This window comes from Notechis scutatus, chromosome 3 (genome assembly GCF_049901735.1).
Source record: "Notechis scutatus isolate UNSWTSFEM ecotype Mainland chromosome 3, rNotScu1.2, whole genome shotgun sequence".
NCBI classification, from domain to species: Eukaryota; Metazoa; Chordata; class Lepidosauria; order Squamata; family Elapidae; genus Notechis; species Notechis scutatus.
The window spans coordinates 170523191-170545297 of NC_142011.1; the positions used below are offsets into that span (position 1 = coordinate 170523191).

At 34.5% G+C, this 22107-nt stretch overlaps 1 protein-coding gene across 2 annotated transcripts in view; it reads left to right on the top strand.

Annotated features, from left to right (window-relative positions):
* The first annotated feature begins 372 nt into the window (after positions 1-372).
* LYN (LYN proto-oncogene, Src family tyrosine kinase) overlaps positions 373-22107 on the top strand; it is a 44430-nt gene continuing 22695 nt past the window's right edge. For both annotated transcript variants that reach the window (XM_026692506.2, XM_026692519.2), the window contains exon 1: positions 373-648. The gene's annotated coding sequence lies outside the window, so the exon portion shown is untranslated. The remainder of the gene's footprint in view (positions 649-22107) is intronic.

Sequence of the window (22107 nt, forward strand, 5' to 3'; positions counted from 1 at the left end):
AAATCGGAATAAAAGCGGCGGGGAAAGCTGAAGGGCAATCCATTTGGGTTTGACTAGCTGTGAGCGCCCTGCAGTTTCTGCCCAATCCGTTCCCTCTTTTACGAAGCGAGGAAGGTCCTTCTATCCACCGGCGTTACTTTAGCCCAAAAGCCGAGCCTCTCTCCCGCGCACACACCTTCCCCCGCAGCCGGTGACTTGGGTCCATTTGCCAGGAGGCTCTTGCGCCTACCTCCCGGCACAACTTTCTTGCCAGTTCGGTTCCGCCCACTCCTTTTTGGGAAAATGCTCACATTTTCTCTACTTCTCTTTTTACCCAGAGCAGCCCCCACCCCTCCCGCGCGCCCTTTCCAGAACAACTATGCAAATTGTCCACGACCAGGAAGTAAAGCCGGAGCGCACAGTAGCCTCTGCAAGGCGCCTGAGGTTCCTCTGTGCAGCGAGCAGGACTGGCTGAGGCGAGAATGAGCCTCGCCGGTTCTTCTTGGTTAGGTTTTCACTTCCCCTGTTTTTAAGTTCCGAAAACGGGGCGACTTCGTTCTCAGAGAGGCTCCTTCTGGGCTGCGGGCTCCCTCTCCTTTTCTCCAGCCTCCGGGCTGAAAAAACGGTGGACTTAATTGGTGTGGAGTTCAACTCTCCAAGCTCAGGAAGGTAAGTCCTTCTTCTTTTCCGACCACTTTAAGGGGCTTTTGGCGGCCCCTTTCTCCCTTCCTGTCCTGGGAGATGGGTTGGTTTTACTGGAGCCTGTGGAACTTCCTTTGATCAGACCACGATCTTTCTACCCGTCCGGTTCGACTTGAATCTGCTTGGGTTAGTTGGCTGTCGCTTTGTTCAGTGATAATTTGTCTTTATCTTTGGAGAGTGGGTCGTTGCTTCTGACGGATTTCCTTCTGACGGATGTGGAGCGCTGGGAGATAGGTAAAAAGAGATTTTGCCCTCCGATGTTGACAATTGAAGGGGTGTCTGGCCCCATTGGCTCTCAACAAACTAATGTGTCTATTGTAAATTCATTCAACGCTTGATTTTGGTATCCTATACTTTTGCATGTATTGTCTCTCCATCTTTTTCCTTTTATTCAAGAATCTTTGCCCGTAGTTTTACAAGACATTGAAGATGTCTTGAAATTATCCCAAGTTAGGCAGACAATCTAGCCTTCAGTAATTAACGTGTGATATTAGTATTTATATATTGTGAAATTAGAGGCAGTGGGAATATCAACCTTCCCCAAACCCAATTTTCTCCAGACTGTTAGGTGTTAGTTGGGTTAGACATTGTATGAAATACTGACTCTGCCTCAAACCAGTAATAGATGATGCAATGAAGTCTGTGAACCTAAAAAAATTAGGTTAGTTCAGAAAACCATTGAGGAGCATATCATGAGAGCAACTGATTTAATTTGTAAATATTTCTTAGCTTAGTTTATGTCTCAACTTTCTTTCAGAAGGACGAAGCAAGATGCCTAGTTTGCTGCCTTCTGATTTGATCATTGCAAAAATGCCACAAGGCTGGGAGAAGGTGATTGGCTCATTAAGTCTCTGAACTCTGCTTCAGGGCAAAATTAGGATTTCAATCTGGGGTCCAGTAGTCTAGACATTATTTTATGCAATATTATTATTTAGGGATGCTTTGGATGCACTTTCATATGGGCTTTTGTCCACATGGATATGATGAAATTGTTACAGTAGTTTGTAGAATTGAATTACAGTAACATTAGCAAATTGAATTGAATTGAATTACAGTAACATTAGCAAAGGGGTACAAATAAATATTTTTAATGATGCTCTGAAACCATTTACAACATAGTGCCTTTTCCTGCTTTGTTATTTAAATTCTTAATGCTCTGCAGTTTGAACTGTATGCTGAACAGTTCTTTTGAAAAAAAAGAGGAAGTGTGATACTAAATGGGCAGTTTATACAGCTGACCCTTAGAGGAAGTTTTATCTGTATACCAGCTATGTTACAGTTGCATTAGCTGAAAGGAAGTCAGTACTATTATTACAATAGCTCCTCTATCAGTTTATAGGGAAGTAAATTTATGCAGTTCAGTTGTTTAATTTTGACAGACATTTTCCCTCTTGTTCAGAATGTTTTGCAAGTGTCACTACACTTTGTCTTATTAAAAGTAGGTTGTTTTATGACATGATTGATTCATTATTTAAGAAATATATTAGCTGTTTTCCCCACTTATAGATACTATTAGCTGTTTTTCTCAACCAGATAACACTTGCGAACATAATATGTTACTGTCTTTGTGCAGTTTAATAATAATAGCTCTGCTCTTGAATGTTAGTAATATTTCAACTAAATAATTGCTACAAGATGATACAAACTTCTTTTTTCTAATTAATATTAATTATAATTAGGTTTTTATAAAAAAAATCTAGAAGAACAGTTGAAGTTAACTGTCTTCAATTCCTCAATCCTATCCTTATTTACCTGTGAGGATGTTCTAGATACTTAAAATTTTATTAAAAAACTGCAGTCTTGATATAGGGTATTCATCATAACAACATACTTCTGTTTTATTGCTCATTGATTTTCTCTTACTTCACAATCTTGATATGGCTATCAGAATAGTTGTTTACTATTTAGCATTCTCATCCATTGTTTTTATAGCCTTCTGATACAAGCAAAAGTTAATGATTACTCAAAATGGAATGTTAAACAATTACTTAAAATGCTAGACAAATAAACTTAATTGATTTTATTCTTAAAAGGGTTTTCTTTATAACTTGAATCGGGGAAATTGTTTCCTGATTTTTAAGTCATTATATTAAAAAAAGACCAATTACATTTGGAGTAGGATTGATATTCTTGTGTGCATATGTTTGAAACATTTGATGCTTCAATGAACAAAGGCAGCATAGTGTATATTTTGTGTAGTTACAATCCATTTGTGCTCACTAGAAGGGCTTATAAAGGTAGACAGTAGTGGTCTTTAGAATAGATAGTGTTTGGTCACAAATTGTTTAATCAGTCTTGATTCCAAATCACACTGTCTATTCTCAGTTTACTCCTTAGATAAGTGAGATTTACTATTTTCAAATTGAAAAGTCATATTAATAAGTATATGTTTATACGGAATGTATTGCAGCAAGGTATCTTCCAGTTTTAATAAGAAATTAATTAGAAAAGATTAATGGTAAAGGGGCAATTCGGAGTGCCCTTGCACACGTTGTATATAAAGAAGTCAGGATAGTAAAAAGAGGCAATTGCATCTTGGTGGCTAGAATGTTCCAGCCAAAACATGACTTTATAGTTCTACCCACCCACATCTGATGCATGCAAATTTAGGTTTAAAGCAGTATACATAATTGCTGCTATGTTGATTATTCCGTATATTTGTTGGGATATAAAGTGTGACAAATTTTCTATCTGAAGAAAAGGAAAAAAAAAATCCATTATTAAGGTTTGCAAATATGTTTTGTTTGGTCAGCACAATGAAACATTGGAAGATATGAATATAATTATTATTAGATAAGTAAGGATAGGCACATGTAGTATGAAAGAGCTGAGAATTTCTTAATTTCAGCTAGATATGTTCTGTTAAAGACAAACCCAAGGAGTATATGGAGACATGGAGTCACACTAGTAGTGAGAATGATGGCATGTACATTTAATAAACATAATTTTCATCAGTAAAAATGTTCAGGTCTCTGTCACTTGCCCGACAACCAAATATTCATAGTCTTTGGAGAATAAAGTTACATGGTTAATTATTAAAACTATTTTCTAGGTTTGTGATTCTCTCATTAAATCCCAGGATTCGCTGGAGTTCCACATGAAACCTTTAAACTTTTTTCAAGACATTTTGTGAAAATGCCTATACTGGTCTCTCAAAATTTCAAATGTGCCTAAAAAAACCAAACAAGTTCATTGCCAGAGTTCCTCGCAAGACACTTTTTGCTATCTGCCACCTTTCAGATACTTAAGTTTGTGACATTTCCTGTTAAGAGTTTGAGAGTTATCTCTAATCATTCATTTAAAAACACGAATGCTTTGAAATAAATGTCATAAATGGCCTGTTACAATATACACTGTTAACAATCATACCATAAGGTCTGGGAGGAGAGGAATATTACAAGTCACATTTGTACTTGTGACATCTAATGGGAATCAGGAGGCCGGTCTTTTCTGCAGTGGAATCTACTAACACACACACACACCCTCCCGCAAACATGACATTAGCCCCAAGGTGACGTTAGCCCCAACCCTATTGGTCTTCTAGAATTCTCTCAAAATCTGTTTTTTTCCCCCAGCAAGCTCGGGGAGCCCATGAAAATAGAGAGCCCATGAGGTGGTTGAATTGTGTGTAGTATGTTGCTCCCTTCTCCCCCTTTCTTATTTACTGTATATGTTGAATTGTTTTTAATGGTTATTTTTATTTGTTTATAGTGTTTGTTTTATGACTCACTGGTCAGAATCATGTTTATGAGATGGGCTGCTATGTAAATTAGATACTTAGTATATTTGAGCTTCAATTAATTAAAAATGAAGTTTTGCCTTAAAAAAAAAAGAAAATCTAATGCAAACAAGCTGTACAACTGCCATATTATAATGTGGATATTGTGACTGAAGAACTGTAAAGCTACCCGGGTACTGAAGAAAGTGTGTGTGGATAATATTTTTCATAGTTCCTTTTCTTGAAGTTTCATTATTGCATGTTAACACTAGCAGGAAATCCAGTGTTTGAGATAAATTTATTTTAAGTACTTTGTTACTAAAAACATGTAGGTTGCTAAGTATAGATCTCTTAACTATCATAATAATAATACATCTTTCTAATTTTCCTTAAATATATCCACAATTCTTTAGATTATTGTTTAATGTTTTCTTTTTTGTTCCTCAAGCATGTTGCAACATAGTATTTAAAGGCCAAATATAACTCTGATCACAAATATTGTGAGGATACTGATCTCTAATACACTCATTACAATGAAGTGATGGAGCAGGTATACATTCCAGTCACAAAGAAAATTAGATTGTCCTGTTAAGAATTCCACTTTTTCAATTGTGGCTCTGGGAAATATCTTTGAGAAAGACTTTCCGGATCAAATACCTTGGCTCTTTGAAAAGTAAAAGTCTTTATAGGTAGTCCTTGATTAGCAAATGCCTTGTTTAGCAGCTATTCGCAGTTAGGATGGTGAGGAAAAAGTAAATTTATGACAAAAGGAAAATTGGAGTAAAATTATAGGACAAATACATTTCCATTTAATGAGCATTTTGCTTAATGGCAGAGTTACCAGTCACAATTGTGGCCACGAAATGAGGACTACCTTTATAGTTGCTGATGTATGCTGCATAATTTTTTTACAATCTCTTATGTATGTTTTTCCCTTTCCTGTGAATGAACCAGTGGTCATTGTAATTGCTTTGGGAAATGTAAACTTTGAAAGCAACTTGTAAATAGAATTAACAGATTAACTATTTATGTAAGTCATTTTATCTTTCAGTCTTGTCACTATGGATTTCAACACATTACATCAATAATATATGCTTTTTACATTTGCTTTTGATGTGAAAGTTATTTTGCAGAGGAAGCGTCCTTTAATGGTGTGCCTTACAAACTTTAAATTCAAAATTAAGGCATGTATGAGTTAAAATGAAAATACCAAACATATGGTTCTTACCAACATAGGTCAGAGGTACCATCCTTTTCTACCATTTCACCAAATGTAAGAGGATGAACATGCTTCAGGTCAGAGGTGGTATTCAGCAGGTTCTGACCAGTTCTGGAGAACCAGTAGCGGAAATGTTAAATAGTTTGGAGAACCCGCAAATACAGCCTCGGGCTGGAGATTTTACAGTTTGCCACACCCACCAAGCCACGTCCATAGAACCGGTAGTAAAAATTTTTGAATCCCACCATTGCTTCAGGTCCTTTTACTAACTTTGTCTTGTGAGGGAGATCCAGGAAATATGCTTGGACCATCTGCCCTTTGGAACATTATACCCCTAGACCAGGGTTTTCCCACATAAGGGTACTTCCCTTGGGAGTCCAAGGGAGGTGTGAAAGTTTTTATCTTTTTATGTCTTTGTTCAAAGTAAATTTGCATTATATCATTCTGTGTTTTCTTAAGGTCTTCTTATACAAAAGGTAGCTAAATAAAGATAGGAAAAGACATAATTGGTTTAAGGACATTTATGATCAGAATCCCATTTTGCTTTTTGAATCTGAATCTATACATAGCTTTACTGTCAAATTTTCAAATACTGAAAGTTGAACATTTATGTTTAGTCATAATGGTTATATTATGGCTAAACATATATTGAACTAGATATACAATATATGTGTGTCTTCCTTCAGGCATGGAAACAATGAAGAACTACTAAAGTAAAACAAAACAGATTAAGTAGACCCTATAGTTGTTGGTGAAAAGGAAAAGTATTGGTTAGAAGCTCATATAGATCAGGATTCTTTCAACCACGTACTTCTAATTTGTTAAACAACTTCAGAATTGTGATTCACTTAAAGAATGCATGGGCATCTCCAGGGAGATGAAAAAAGTAATTAACATGAACCAAGATGTGACAGTGAAAACTCAACATCCCTTAGATAATTATGTGTATGAATGGGTGCATTGGGAAGGGTTTTATATCACAAAGCACATTTTGTTATATTGTTATCATTGTAGTTATGGTGATATGGCATTGTAGATTCAGATTTTATGTTAAGGCAAAAATAAATACTATATTATGGGTTAGAATATTTCCAGATGTCCCACATGTATTTTGCTAATCTGATATAAAACCAGTCAAATTTGTATTACAAATCTATAACTTTGTTGTATTTCTTAAAGTTGCATCCACTGTGTTAATCAGGGGGTGTTGAAATGTTTGCTATCCAAACTAATCAATCAAGAGTTCTTGGGGCCCATCTGCAGAGTTTCCATTGTATTTAAAAAAACAATGCATACTAGATTGTACAAAAACCCTGTTTTATAGAAAGCAGAGAAAAGCACTTTTTGGCAGTTTGTTTCTCCTTCCAATGTATTTATGTATTCCGAAAACATAAAATAAAACATTTTGAAAGATAGTCAAATGATCAGATGATTTTTGAAAACTGAGGAAAAATATGATTGGATAAACAACTGCTTGGATGAACTCCTCAGACACAAACCTTATGAGAGAAGGGAGATGAAATCTCAATAGGTTCCAACAATTCAAGATTATTTAGAATTCTGAGGAATACCAGATTTTTTCAATGGGGATAGACACAGGGAAAACATGCACATATATTAGGCTAACATCAGAATGACCAATGATTTTAATTTTTGAATTCTGCATTCTACAGCAATAAATATATTTTATTTATTTATTAATCTGATTTGTCAAACACTTACAAAATAATAAGTATAAGAGTAAAATGAGTATGAATACAGGAAATAGGTACGAATAAATGGAGACAATAGGACAGGTACAGTAGGCATGATTGTGCACTTATGCACGCCCCTTACATTCTTAGGAATGGGGTGAGGAGGTCAGTAGTAGATACTTTAAGGTTAAAGGAGTGGCGGTTTGAGGATGTAACAACAGAGTCAGATAGTGCATTCCAGGCATTGACCACTCTGTTGCTGAAGCAAGTCGTACTTTTTGCAAACAAGTTTGGAGTGGTTTACATTGAGTTTGTATCTGTTGTGTGGTCTTGTATTGTTGCAGTTGAAGCTGAAGTAGTTGTATGGGACATCTTTAATATAGCTAATTCTACCTTATGTGGTATGAGAATCAGGCACTAGATTAGAAACTAGGAGACTAAATTCTAGTCTTGCCGCAGGGACAAAGCAGCCAGGTGATTTTGGGCCAGTAACACTCCCTCAGCCCTAAGAAAGAGGTAATGTGCATCTTTAATACATAGCAATCAATCCAGAGTTCTTTAGTAATCCTAAATATTATAATAATAAAAAAACCCTCTACAAATTAAGAGTTTGACATTTGAATTGTGATTTTAAGTAACTTTTACTCAACATTCACTAAAGAATCCAATATACTGTACATGCAGCTAGTTCTTTCTAATATTATCCTATAGAAGGTACTCACTTAATGACTACCTTGATTAGCAACTGTTTGAAGTTATGGTGATACTGAAAAAGTAGCTTTTTTATACTGTATTGATTCTCACACTTACAAACCAGTGCAGCATCCATGTGGTCACATGTTCATAATTTGGGCACTTTGCAATTGGTGAGTTTTTACATTCTGTGGTCACATGCTCACCATTTACATGCTTCACAGTTGAGTTCAAATAATCAGTCAGTAGAGAAGCTGGCAGTAAAATTACAAGTTGCAATCACATGATCTCTTGCTTAATTACTGTGGGTGATTTGCTTAATGTTCATGGCAAACATGAGGCTATATGAAGTTTCACTTAACCGCATTGCTTATTGATGGAGTTGCCAATTCCAATTGTGGTTGTGATTGTTAAGCACTATCTGTAGTTTTAAGATTCTAGGAAACATATTTCACACGATTTGAAACAGCCCTTGTTGATTTAACAACTATGATGGCTAATTTATGCCAGAAAAAGAAATTACAACCATTAACTACAATCCAATCAGATTTTGTAATAAGCATTGGCCCAGAGCTTGAGAAAAGAGCTAGATGTTCAGGACTCTTATGAAAGATTACTGATTTATAAACCACAATCCAATTTCAATCCAGTTCTTTAAATACAACAAAATTAATTCTATACATTGTAAATTCATTTTAAAATGTATGACAATAAAAGTTCTCCAAATACTAATCAAACTTAGAGTCAATTTTTTTTGGTTTGTTTATCAAATGTATATAACTGTCTATCCCAGTAATATGATTGTAGGTGACATATAATAAAACAATTACATCTTAAACATTAAAACAATACATTGTAATGAGATCATGGGAGAATGCACCAAAATTTCACATACAATGTAACATCTTACATTATCTTTTATATTCTTAGTAGATTGATCAATATTAGCTATATTTAAAATATTTCTTCTTTTTCCCAATGTCATTGCCTTAGTGCAGACCTGTCAAACTGGTGGCCCATGGGCCAGATATGTCACACACAGGCCATGCCCATCTGGCTCTGTAAAGGCAAAAAATGTCACGATATATCACAATGCAGCCTATGACGAGATCAAGTTTGTGTCTTAGTGTAATAAAAATGTTTTGAAATTATAAAGCTTACTGATTAGGAGGTGGACATTTAATTTTCTCCTCCTGAGTTTTAACATTAGTTGATTGTAGCATATTTGTATGTTTACAATTTATGAAAATTATGATTCATCCAAAGATAAAGGCTGTAGCAGTATTTAATATCCAAGACACAATCAAGTTATCTTAATTTTAAAAACCCTGCTTTTTCAGTTCCTTCTACTTAATAAAATCATTATCATCATTCAGAAATGATGAATTAAAGTTCCTGTACAATCAACAGTTTTCTCAAAGCCACAAACTTTATAACACCTATAAACATTTGTAAAAAGGCTCTGAAGGCATCTCTACCACATATTAAAGAAGCACTATCTAGCTAGATAGAAATTATCTAGCAAAACATGTTTTTGTATGCCAGTTTCATATATTCCTGTTGAAGAGAACAGCAAGCCAATAACTATTAAATTAAATGTAGATGTACATTCTTTCTGCGTGGTCTAATAATTAATATGCTTGATTACCAACAGGGAGAACTTCCAGGTTCTAGTTTTCCTTTTTATACAGAAGCCAGCCTGGTGATCTTGAGTGGGTCACTTCCTTTCAGCCCTAATCAGCATCGCACTCTGCGGCAAACTGTCTGATAAACAAACTCCTCATGTCATGCACTCAAAGCTTCAGAGTAAATATAGGCAAGAATGGTGACAAAGAAGTTGGGCCTGGAACCAAATACAAGTAGTCCTCAACTTACAACCACAATTGAGCCTAAAATTTCTGTTTTTAAGTGAGACATTTGTTAAGTGAGTTTTGCCAGTTTTATGACCTTTCTTGCCATAGTTGTTAAATGAATCATTGCAGTTCATAAGTTAATAACCCAGTTGTTAAATGAATCTGGCTTCCCCATTGACTTTGCTTGTCAAGAGGTCACAAAAGATGATGATATGACTTTGGGACATAGTATAACAATCATAAATATGAATCAATTGCCAAGCATCTGAATTTTGATCACATGATCAAGGAGATGCTGCAAAAGTCGTAACTGTGAAAAACAGTTATAAGTCACTTTTTCCAGGGCCATTGTACCTTTCTTTTTTTAAATAAATTTTTTATTTTTATATTTTAAAAAACATCTCTTTTGGCCAACAGTGTGGTTCCAGGTTTTTACATTTCAATACAAACATGACCATAGTTACATAGTCATCTTTCTTATTCAATTTCATATCACATTGTTACTTATTCTATTTTCCTTTGAATATTCTCAAATATTAAATTCATTCCACTTATTTTATCCAATTCCAGTTCATATCTTAACTTATTTCATTTTTCTTAAAATATTCTCATGTCTTGTTTTATAATATTATCTAAGATTCTTGTTCCATTTCTATATTCATTGCACATATTGCTTTTATCTGTCACATTTGCAATTTTATCACCTACTGTTATTCCATTCATTATTCAATACATTTCATCCTTATTCTAACAATTCAAAAAGTTGTCCCCTTTAGTTGTCAATTCAAGATTGCCACCTATTTACCTTATACATTCCTTCAATTTATTCTCTTTAATTCATTATAAAAATTTACCATAGTATATTTAATTACAACATTCTACATTACTAACAATATTCTCCTAACTACTACATATCACATATGCATATACTGTATATATATTAAGTCAGAATCTGCATGGTATTCTTTTTCTCAATTACCATATAAATCATCTATTCCAAAAATATTAATCTATTCAATTAATTATAGAAACTGATATCAATCTTTCCATTACAATTCTCATAATTCATTTTAACTTTATTCATCACTTTTTAAAAATATCAATATTCTTATAATAAATTCCCTTTTCCATATCTATTTCATTCAAATCTATATTTGATTTAACAATAATCCTTTTAAAATCAGTTCCAATCTTATCTATTTTAAAATACCTATTCTTATATATCACAACAAATTACCTTGCAGAATCTCCCTCCCTATTCTTTTTCTACCCATTGTCTCTCATCCTCCTGACTATATAATTTATTTTCATTCTTGTTTGCTTTCTGCTTCCCTTCATCTCTTGTTCCTTTCTCTAAATTCCCCTTTTTTCTTTTATTATTTCCCTCCATTTCTCATTCCAATTATTTATTTTGTCCCCCTCCCTTTCTCGGTCTTTCCTCTGTAATTCCCTCTTCTGCTGTTTCCTTTTCCTTTGTTTAGCTTCCCAAACAATTCCCCCTTTAATTATCACATCAAACCTCAGATTTTTAACTTTAATTCCCTCCCCCCTGTTTTAATGTTCGTTGTTCCACTTGTTCTTTAAAGCTGGTTTCCTCTTTATTTAACTCCTCCCCTCTGGTTCTCTTTGTTCTTCTTCAATCTGAATCACCATTTCTAATTTTTGTAGTATAATACTGTACGTTTCCATGCTTTCTTTCATCATTTCCCTCATATCTTGTAGTTCCAATCTCATTTCCACATATAATTCTCCCATTTTGTATGCTTCTTCTCCCCCATTCTTTAATAATTATATCCAATCCAAATGTCCAGTAGTTTATTTCAACCAGGGACTTTTATATTTAATTTCAACAATGTCCATAAGTCTTTGTTTCCAGGTTCCTTCTGTTGATTTCTTTTCCAACTTTTTCCCAAAGTCACCAAGTAATCCTAAGACAATTTCTTCACGTATCTTTTTTCCTTGTAGTATTCTAGTATTTTTTCAGGGTTTTTATTTTATTATAGTGGAGTTCCTCTTATTTTCTTTTAAATTCCAATTTTAGAAAGACCAAGCACTTTTCAAAGAGTCACTGAAATGTTTCCTGTACCATTAGGTGGCACTCTCAATTCTGTTTCCATGTTCTACCCTTTTTACTTTAAAAAAAAACTTATTAATTTCGCTAATTCCAGTTATTAGCTATTATTTTTAACACATTCAATTCCAGTATTTACTTATGCCTATTTAGTGCCAAAAATCCAATAATTATCCAGTTTAATTTCCAAGCCTTTTGTAATCAGATATTTTCCTCTGAATTTTCCACCTCCAAATTAATTCATTTCAATGTTCAAAGGTAACTTCATAAGTTCAAATTTTCTTCTCACTCTCTCTCTCTTTGGTCTCCGCTTTTACACACTTTCATCAAAAATAGTTCTTTATTTCTTAATTCTGGGGTACCTCAATGTTCATGTACATTGCCTGGTTCACACACTGCTCACAACTTCACTGGTCCAGCAGTCTTAGTTTCCTGGACTGCCTCCCATCTCCATGGTGGCCATTTTAGACCACTGCTGCAATTTGTCTTCAGAGGGGGTTTATCTTGTCAGAGAGGGGAGATATGTCTCCCCTCAACCCTCCAAGTGGTCCTCCCCTTCTTAACCCCTTCAGGGTGGCTCTGCTCCCAATCAGGACCCTCCAACAAGCTAGGACAGAACAAAACCGCGCACAATCGTGGATTCCACTCTGACATGATGGAAAAACAACCAGAAGTCAGGGCCGTTGTACCTTTCAATTATCACTAAATGAACTGTTGTAAGTCGAGGGCTACCTGTATATGTCCTATGATCTAAATAAGGATGCAAAGTTTGATTCACACAACCTTCAACCTTTAATTTAGTACATATAAGATGCAGTAGCTAAAGATACCATACCAGACAAGACTATGGAGTCTAGCCCTGCCTTAGGCATAAATCCTTCAACCTGAGTGACTTTGGACGGTCAGTCTTTCTTTGTCACATGTCCAAAATGTTTCTATTGAAACCTGTCTGGATGGTTATCAGGAATCAAGATTAACTCAAAGGTAACAAACAAAGCCATAATATATAGGTGTTGAAAATAGTTATTTGTTCTGAAGAATCTTCAGTTGGACCACAGAAATTCAGGAGAGCGGTATACTGATCTCATAATACAACATTTTTCATCAAAAGCCTATTAAATATAATTCCAATATCTCTTGCCATATTAAAGATATTACACACCAATTTCCCCTGCCCAAGCTTTTTAAAACAGATTTTTAACTTTAGGAACAATGTCAGTCTGTTCTGAAAAATGAAGCCATTTCAGTTGCTATTTTTATATCTAACAATTCTTTGCACCTAACTGGAAATTTCAACCTTTTAAAATGTCTTGTTACAAAGGAAATTACAAAAAATTAAAATTCAAAAACCAAGGAATGGCATATGTCACAATCATCCATACTGTAGCTGAAACATTTAAAGACCAAAGCACATATTCCAGTTGTCCTCCACACAATTAACAATACGGATCGACCATTTACTAATGCTGTGTAAATCAGTAGGGAGGGAACAGAAAGAATAATAAAGGGAATAATATTTAACAAAGGCTGATTAAAAAAAATAAAAGAAACAAGGAATTTCCGGTTGCAAGGCTTCGGCGGCGGCAGGAATCCGCTTTTCTGCGGGTCCCTGCTGCGCTCACCGCTGAGGTACCCCCGATCCAACTGGATTTGGGGGTTGTCGCTACCCCAGAGGGGCAGCGGAAGATAGAGGAGATCCGGGCAGGGGTCTGGGGATATCGCAACCCCTTTCCCCAGCCGGCTAGACTCCTTTTTCCTGAGGCGGTGGAGCAGCTGTCAGAAATGGCAGCCACAAAGGAATCTTCAACCGGATAAGATTTGTGCAGGAGGAAGAATCAGAAGGAGAAGTTTTCTTGGCTGAACCGGGACATTAAGATACTTTTAAACACCCTGGAAACCTGACTTTTGGATTGATACATTTGTTTCCAAAAGAAGTTGTTAAAACGGCGAAAGTGCTAAAAGGAAAGTTCACTCCCCTTCCTTACGGAGAAAGCAAATGAGCACTGAAAAACCTGCTTCTTTAAGGTAAAAATAAGCTCTTTGTTATAAGTGGGAAGGAGAGGACTAAAAAAACCTTTAAAAATTTGTTGGAGGAGACGCCTTGAAGATTATAAGATCAGCAATTAACTGTAATACAGCTTTAAAATATATTTTGGGATTTTGCCCCAGGAGGAAAAACTGCAAAGAGAAGAAGAGGAAATATTTTGTGTCTGTTTGGATTGTTTGATAACTTTGACACTTGGAAATTACTTTAAGATTAAAAACATCTGGGTTGTTCTTAAAAATTTACAATGGCACTATCTGTGGATGAATTAAAAATGGAATATGAAAAATTAAAGGAAAGAGAACAAGAAGGCAAGGATTCTTTGGGAGCTGTCTTCCACTTTTTAGAAATGGCGGTTTTAGAAATGGTGTATTCAGCAAATACATGAGGAAGAAGGAGAAGAAGAAGAAGAAGAAGAAGAAGAAGAAGAAGAAGAAGAGAAGAAGAAGAAGAAGAAGAAGAAGAAGAAGAAGAAGAAGAAGAAGAAGAAGCCATTTTTAATGGACAAAAAGTTCAATTAAGAAAGAAAATAGGAAGAGAGGAAGGAAAAATGAGAATTTAAGATTTAATAAAACAACCAAGAAAAAGAAAAATAAGGTGAAAAAAAGGTACAATGTTAGAAAGCAACAGAAAAGAGAAATACAACAGAGAGGGGAAGTTAAAAAGGTGGAGGTTGGGGGGGGGGGGCAAAAAGACCAGACTGGAGAAGAAAGGGAGGGAAAAGGGGGGGGAAAGCCACAAAGGTCTGAAACAAGATGCAAAAAAGCAGATTTTTTTTCAGAGATAAAGGATAGAGTATAATTAAAGAAAGATTCTGCAAGAGTACATAAGATAGTATTGTAGTACTTGCATTTGAAATAGTCTATTGGAATATTATAAGATTTAACAAAATATTAAAATATTAAAATGTTTAATAATGATAGATCTCAATATTTAATAAAATATTAAAGAGAATGTGTAAAATGATTAATGTTTAGTTATAGCTTAAATTCGTTATTTTAATGTTATAAATTTACTATTTCATTTTCTTATTTTAAAATAATGTATTAAGTAGAATTAGAATTAGAATGGAAATTATATATTTAACTATATTATAAATTTATTATTTTTTATTTTAAAATGCAACATGTAGAATGTACTAAGCAGAATCAGAACGGAAATTATGTATTACTTTAAGTAATATATAATTACTTAAATTTAGGGGAAAGATAGAAAGGCATCACACTTTAAAAGTGATTACGGGGGAAATTTTTTTGTTAAAGAGAAGAGATAAATAGATAATTGGAAAAGAACGGACAAAAGATACAAGTATAATGACTTTAAAATAAGATGAAATAAACAAAATATAATTAAGAGAGTGAAAAGAAGGGAGAAGTTATATAGAAAATATAGAATGGTAAATAAGATAAGAATGGTATATAAGGTGAGCATGAATTTGATTTAGGTCTGTAAAAAAAGATGTAACCCGGGGCTAAGCCACTTTTCAAAAGAAGTTTTATGTTTTATGTTTTGTGTTTTGGTTAGCTATGTTTGATTGAGAATTAATAAAACCTTGGAGGAATAAAACTAAAGGGAGAAATAATGGAAAAGAACTTTGGAAAAGACATGTACAAACGATAATTAAGAAGGTTTTATGTTTTTATGTCTTGTTTTATGTTTTGTATTTTGTGTGTTCATGTTTGATTGAGAATTAATAAAACCTTGATAGAAAGAAATATAATTGAATAAAAGTGAAGGGAGAAACAATGAGAAATTTGGAAAAGATATATAGGTGTTTAAATGGAAATGTGATAATTTGGAATTATGCTGTATAAATGTTTATATTTGATTGAGAATTAATAAAACCTTGATAGAAAGAAATATAATTGAATAAAAGTCAAGGGAGAAATAATTAGAAATTTGGAAAAGATATATATGTGCTTAAATGGAAATGTGATAATGTGGAACTATGCCTTAAAAAATAATGTTTTATTTGCCTTGTTAAAACTTATAAGTAATTTTTTTAGAAAGGAGGTTTTATGCCTTTATGTCCTATGTTTTGTCTGTCTTTAAAAAATCAATAAAATTTGTTTAAAAAAAAAAGAAACAAGACAAGAGAAATATAAGAGAAAGAAAATAATGAAGAGAAACAGCATACCAACATAGAAACAGCATTCATAATATTTTCCTATAACTCTTATTATGTATAATAGTTTGCACTTACATAGACAAAACAATCTTCCTCCTTCAATAGAAACTTAATTAAATATTTTTTTTCATTTCTGTATGATTATGAAATGATTTCTTAGTGCCATTTGATTACTTCAAACAAAAGTAATCAGAATTCTAGTGAAATATTTGAAGTGAAGCTATTAAGTTATAGGGATGAGAAATGGAGGAAGGCCTTGTATTTCTGAAGCCAATGTGGCCAGAATTTACATAGAGTAAGAGGGTAATGACTCACTAATCTCACAGAGTTCAGCATTTGCTCAGAATCTAGCATTTCCAGATAGAACTGGGAGCGATCTTTTATGGCATTAGTCATAAAAAGGTAAGCCATTCCTATTATATTATATCAGTCTATTACTAAGAAGATGCTTTGTTTCGTTTTTATACCTCACTTAATTCTGCTGGAATTTCCAAGAAGGAAGTAGCTGTATTATAGCTGGACAGTTATTTATTTTGTAACTCTGTACATTGCTCTTGTTTATATCTAGAGTATGTATGAACAAAGACAAAATAAAAAGTATAGCATTTAGTTCTATTAATAATTAATACTTTTTAAAAAAGTTCAGCAACCTGTTTTCCTACTGTCAAGGGGAAAAAAGGATTGCATTGGATTAGGGATTGTAGTTCTGGAAAATATTTTTTCCATAGACTAGGAAATCTTAATGCAGAGTTCTGTGACTCAAAAATTTGACTTGATATAAAACAATTCAGATATGCTCTTCATTGAAGGGTCCTAATGCTCTTTGAACTTGGTTGTTTTCTTACAGACGTTTCATTACTCAAACTAGGTAACATCATTAGTGCACTGATATTTGGGTAATGAAACAGCTGCAACAAAACACCAAGCTCAGAGGTCTATGGAGATTCTCAGTCATCCAGGTCATGGATGTCCCATAGATGCTTTTTTCAAGACGCAGTTTATGGTTTTTCTTTTAAGACATTTTGCTTTTTATCCAAGAAGCTTCTTCAGCTCTTCAGAAGCTTCTTGAATGAGAAGCAAAATGTCTTCAAAGAAAAAATCCAGAAAATCCAGTTACCTCCTGAAAAAAAGGAACCTTTGGGACAACCAAGCTCAGAGAGTACCAAGGTCACCTCATTTCAATTCTGATCTACAAACATTCTTTTTTATCAATACTCTTTTTTCCGCTATCTACTGTTTAGATATAGATTTCATGTTCTTTATATTTGAGGACATGTTGCATAATTGAATAACAAGAAAATTAGGATATTCTGCTTAGTCAAAAAATACCATATAAAAACATATTTACATTACTTCCTGGATCTAGCTATTCAAAATAAAGTTTTTGTTTTCTTTGCTGTTTATATATTGACTACAGTTTCTTTTACAGCTTATAACAACACAAATTTGTATCCATTAGTTTTGCTGAAAAGATATTTTCTTAAGCTATTCCTCTCCAATAAGTTTATGTGATAATGCTACCAAGATACTACTCTCCCTCACCCCTCATAGACAAAAAAAAAAGCACAGTGGTGGGTTTCCAGGCATGACTCAGATCCTCCTGACTGGTGAAATTGCTGCTTAAATTATATACAAAGAACATTTCCTCTTTAAAGTAAGTTTGTTTTATTCCTTGGAGCATCACCACAGAAAAGGTGGTTACTGCTTAATGCCAAAAAAAGAAGCTAGTAACTAGCACTGAATGCCTTCCCCTGGTTTGTGATTATATCAATATGACTTTAATATCAGTGTATTTGGGAGAAAAGATAATCAACTGCTTTTCTTATAATTCTGGATTTATGTCTTGTTTATTTAGAAATACCAATAGTAATCATTACAGGGGACATATAAGTTATATATGCAGTTCTTATTTTTAAAACTTGATTTTAAAAATCAAGTTCTTGATTACAGTTGTATGAAAATCTAATAAATACATTTAATTTTTATCTTTTGGATTCATACCTTTTCTACTGACATCTACTAATGCTGAATTATAATTTGGTTTAAAGCAACATTTTAAAGAGGAATAGAAACTAACTTTATAAAGCAATGTGCATTAAATAAGAGACATATTGACTTTATTTTTGTAGCCACTTCATATGGCTACAATTTTGTCTATGGTAAACATCTGGAAGGGGACAATGTTGATTAGGACTTTTGAGCAGAATCTATATAAATCGCTCAAGTGTATCTCTGGTAAATCAGGGATTTTAAGCTCCCAGCCACCAGACCACATTTGGCTTCCAAATATTTTGTCTGGCTATGTTAATGCAGCAGAAGAGCAACAGTTGTGCCAGGCTCCATGGATCTTCCCTAGGACTATGGAAAAAAACCAATCTCCATGCCTGGATGGGACAGTAGCCCTTGTAGCTGAGGTTGGGATTGTCAGTTTGTTCTACATAGCTAAGACCAGTAGTACAGTAGTATAAGGATACCAATAGCACTTAGACGTATACATGGCGCCACAATGCTTTATGCCACTCTTTTAAATGGTTTAGAAATGTAGTCAGCATATTGCCCCTAACAATCTAGATCCTCTTTTTACTGACCTTGGAAGGATGGAAAGTAGAGTCAACCTTGAGCTGTTCAAGACTGAACCCCTGGCTGTGAGCAGAGTTAGCCTGCAATACTGCATTCTAACCACTGAGCCACCATAGCTCCACAGATAGGATAAGCAAGTATTTTGACTGTCCTGTCACCCATGACTTGTGTATTCTTTCTTGACTGCTTTCCCTTGTGGGACTCCTGCAGACAGCAGAGGACAGCAGGGCAATGAAACCAGGATCACTCAGACACTCCTGTTTTCAGTTAAGCACTAATATATGAGAGTGTGGCTACCTTAGTAATGAAGAAACAAGAAGAAACAGCAGCAGCAATAGAGTGGCATTTCTCAGCAAACTAAGAATTTGATCAAGAGAGGAGACTACTTCTTCATGGAAAGGTGATAGAGAGCCATTTCTGGTCTTCCTTAGGAGATATACCCAAATGGCTTGTGTCACTCTTGGCATTAAATCCTCCTCACATGTATGCATCCCATACATAAACACAACCCAAAGAATTGGTACTGATTTCTTCAATACTTAATTGTATTTAATTTGAAAATCCAAAGCACCATGCTACTCCACAGTGATAATGAGAAAGCTGCATGTGGCAATTGTGTTTTCCTTATGTGATAGATTGTACTTATTCAATCACTTTCTAGTTTACTTTCCTTTATAAGTAAACTAAATTTGAATCAAATCTTCAGGAATTGCAGCCTCTTCTGAGAGATGACTTATGCCAAATGGAAGACACAACATTTTTTTTTGCTTTAAAGAAAATTGCCAAATAACATTCTTAATTCTGGGTAGAACGGGACACAATTTGTCAGACATAGTTCATTTTACTTTGGTATATCGTGCCAAGTTTCCAGTGTGGTTACAGTGTATGATGTTATTCTCTAACAACCAAAGTAAATAATGGTATTCTGGTTAATGAAAAATACTGCCAAGTAAGTAGGCAAAGTAAGATAGTGAAAACAGAGCTCTGTTTTGTGGGGGTTGGTGGTGTCTATAAAGGCATGTTTAATGATAATCTTCATTTATGACCCAGTAGAGCTCAGTGGCTAAGGCGCTGAGCTTGTCGATCAGAAGGGTTGGCAGTTTGGCAGTTCAAATCCCTAGCACCGCATAACAGAGTGATCAGTGCTAGGGATTTGTCTCAGCTTCTGCCAACCTAGTAGTTCAAAAGTATGTAAAAATGCAAGTAGAAAAATAGGGACTGCTTGGGTGGGAAGCATTCCGTGCGCCTTCGGCATTTAGTCATGCCGGCCACATGACCTCAGAGACATCTTCGGACAGCGCCGGCTTTTCAGCTTTGTAACGGAGATGAGGACTGCCCCCTAGAGCCGGAAATGACAAGCACATATGTGCGAGGGGAACCTTTACCTTTAGAGACTTTTGAATTAGCATATAAAGGGGAGAATCTAAGAGCCTTTGCACTAATAAACTAGTGCTCATATAATTGACATGACAGTGTGAAAATCCTGACATAGACAGTACTCTATATTAAGAAAAAATTCCAAGTTATATAGCCTGTGGAAATGTATTTCATTCTGGCAAGATTCACGTGCACTGAGGCACAGTGAAGGTTGTTTAGTTTCAATCAGCACAAACGATGAAGCTAAACAATTGTGGCATTCACTAATAATTTCCTACTATTTTTGAAATAGTAGGAAATATGATAAGTAACATGAACCTAGTATGGATTCAGAACCATTTATCCATCAGTCTTTTTTACTTTGATTAGCAGCTCTTCCTATTTTTTTTTTTAAAAATCCTATCTTAATATCCAGGACTCTTTTAAATATATCAGAAATGGAACCTAAAATTATGGTGTATATGGTTTAGCATTAATTTATAACAATATTTATTTTTAATTGTTTCATGCTAATAAGATCTCATTGTTTCTTTTTTCTTGTCAGTATTTACTGCAGAATATGGCTTTCTATGCAGTATAGCAGAAGTTAATGTTTTCCATAACAATGAGGTTGCTTTAAAGAGATGTTGCCATAAGAGAGTAAAAGTATGTACAGATCTTTAACTGGCTGAGCATATGCCAACATTAATAAAAGAAAAGCATATTTCCAGGGGCCAGATACATCACATGCAAACCATACCCACCCCAGTTCCGCAGAGGCAAAAAATGTCACAATACATCAATATGTGTCATGTGACACGATCGAGTTTGACACCTTGCTCTAATGGAATTAGTGTGTGGTCATTTCTTAGTTGTCCAATGTTCAGAGAAACTCCATGGACTGTCTTATAATGCCTATAAAAACCTAAATTTTGTATTCAAACTTTGTTGCTATTTAAAGAAAGGTGAAGTAAAGTTGGACTCTTTTGTCAAATAAGATGAAGTTTGAGAAGCTGATGTATTTCTGCCTTTTCTTGTTTCTTCTGCCCTCATTTACAGGGATCATAATAAAGACTGTCTTTGGGACAATAAGAATGTGTGGGAGAGACTTGTACACAATACATTTCTGGGCTACTGTTTTGTCTCTTTTTTCTGAAGGTATTTTTTTCTGTTATTTACTTAATTCCAGTATCAAAATTAGGAACCGAGGTGTATTTGGAACAACAGACTGACAGGAAATAATTAACTGGCAGACCTGTGAATATCACGGGAAGATCAGTGTTCTACGTAACAGCTGTAGCATGAATTTCTTACCCAACAGCAGGCTACCTCCTTTTCTCTCTTCCTGTTGCTTTCCCCACAGTTTCTTCATCTGTTCCCTTTGCTGCATTAGCAGTTTCCAATCTTTGGCAAATTTTACTTCCCTCCTTAAAGGGTGCAAGTTGTTCTCAGGAATGCAATCAAAAGTTCTACACTTTGAAGGACTGCAATACATAGTTCACAGAGATGTTAGTGGAAAAAGAGATACAAAAAGATAATTGGTAGTAGTAGAGAAAGGAGAATGTTTCCAGAAAGAAGACTAACTGAATAAACAAAAATGATTTTAAGAGTGCAAGGAAGGATTTAATTACAGTATGATCAATCTGATAAACTGGAACTGTATGTAAGGGACCCAAACCAAAGAATATTTGGGGGAAAAATAAAAGAATGTAACTTTACCCTTATTTACATTTTCTTGTGAAACCTGCTTTTAAAGCATTGCTGTAGAAATGCTCAGTTAAAGTCATTCTTCAACTCTCAAATATGTTTAATCTTAAATTACAGTATTTTTAGGTACTGAGCAAAGAGCATATTAGAGTATACTAAACACTTATTTGTAGAAAGATGCTTAGCCCATGAAGAGATGATACTTTTTCTCCTTTTCAGGGGGTCTCTCTTGAATCTTTAAGACACGCTTTACATCTAATGGCCTGGCATTAAAAATAAAAAGCAACTGATATTTAGATCTGAGGGCCAAATTTCATAGATCAGTGAAGATCACTAGATGTACTTGGGCTAATCTTGATTTTG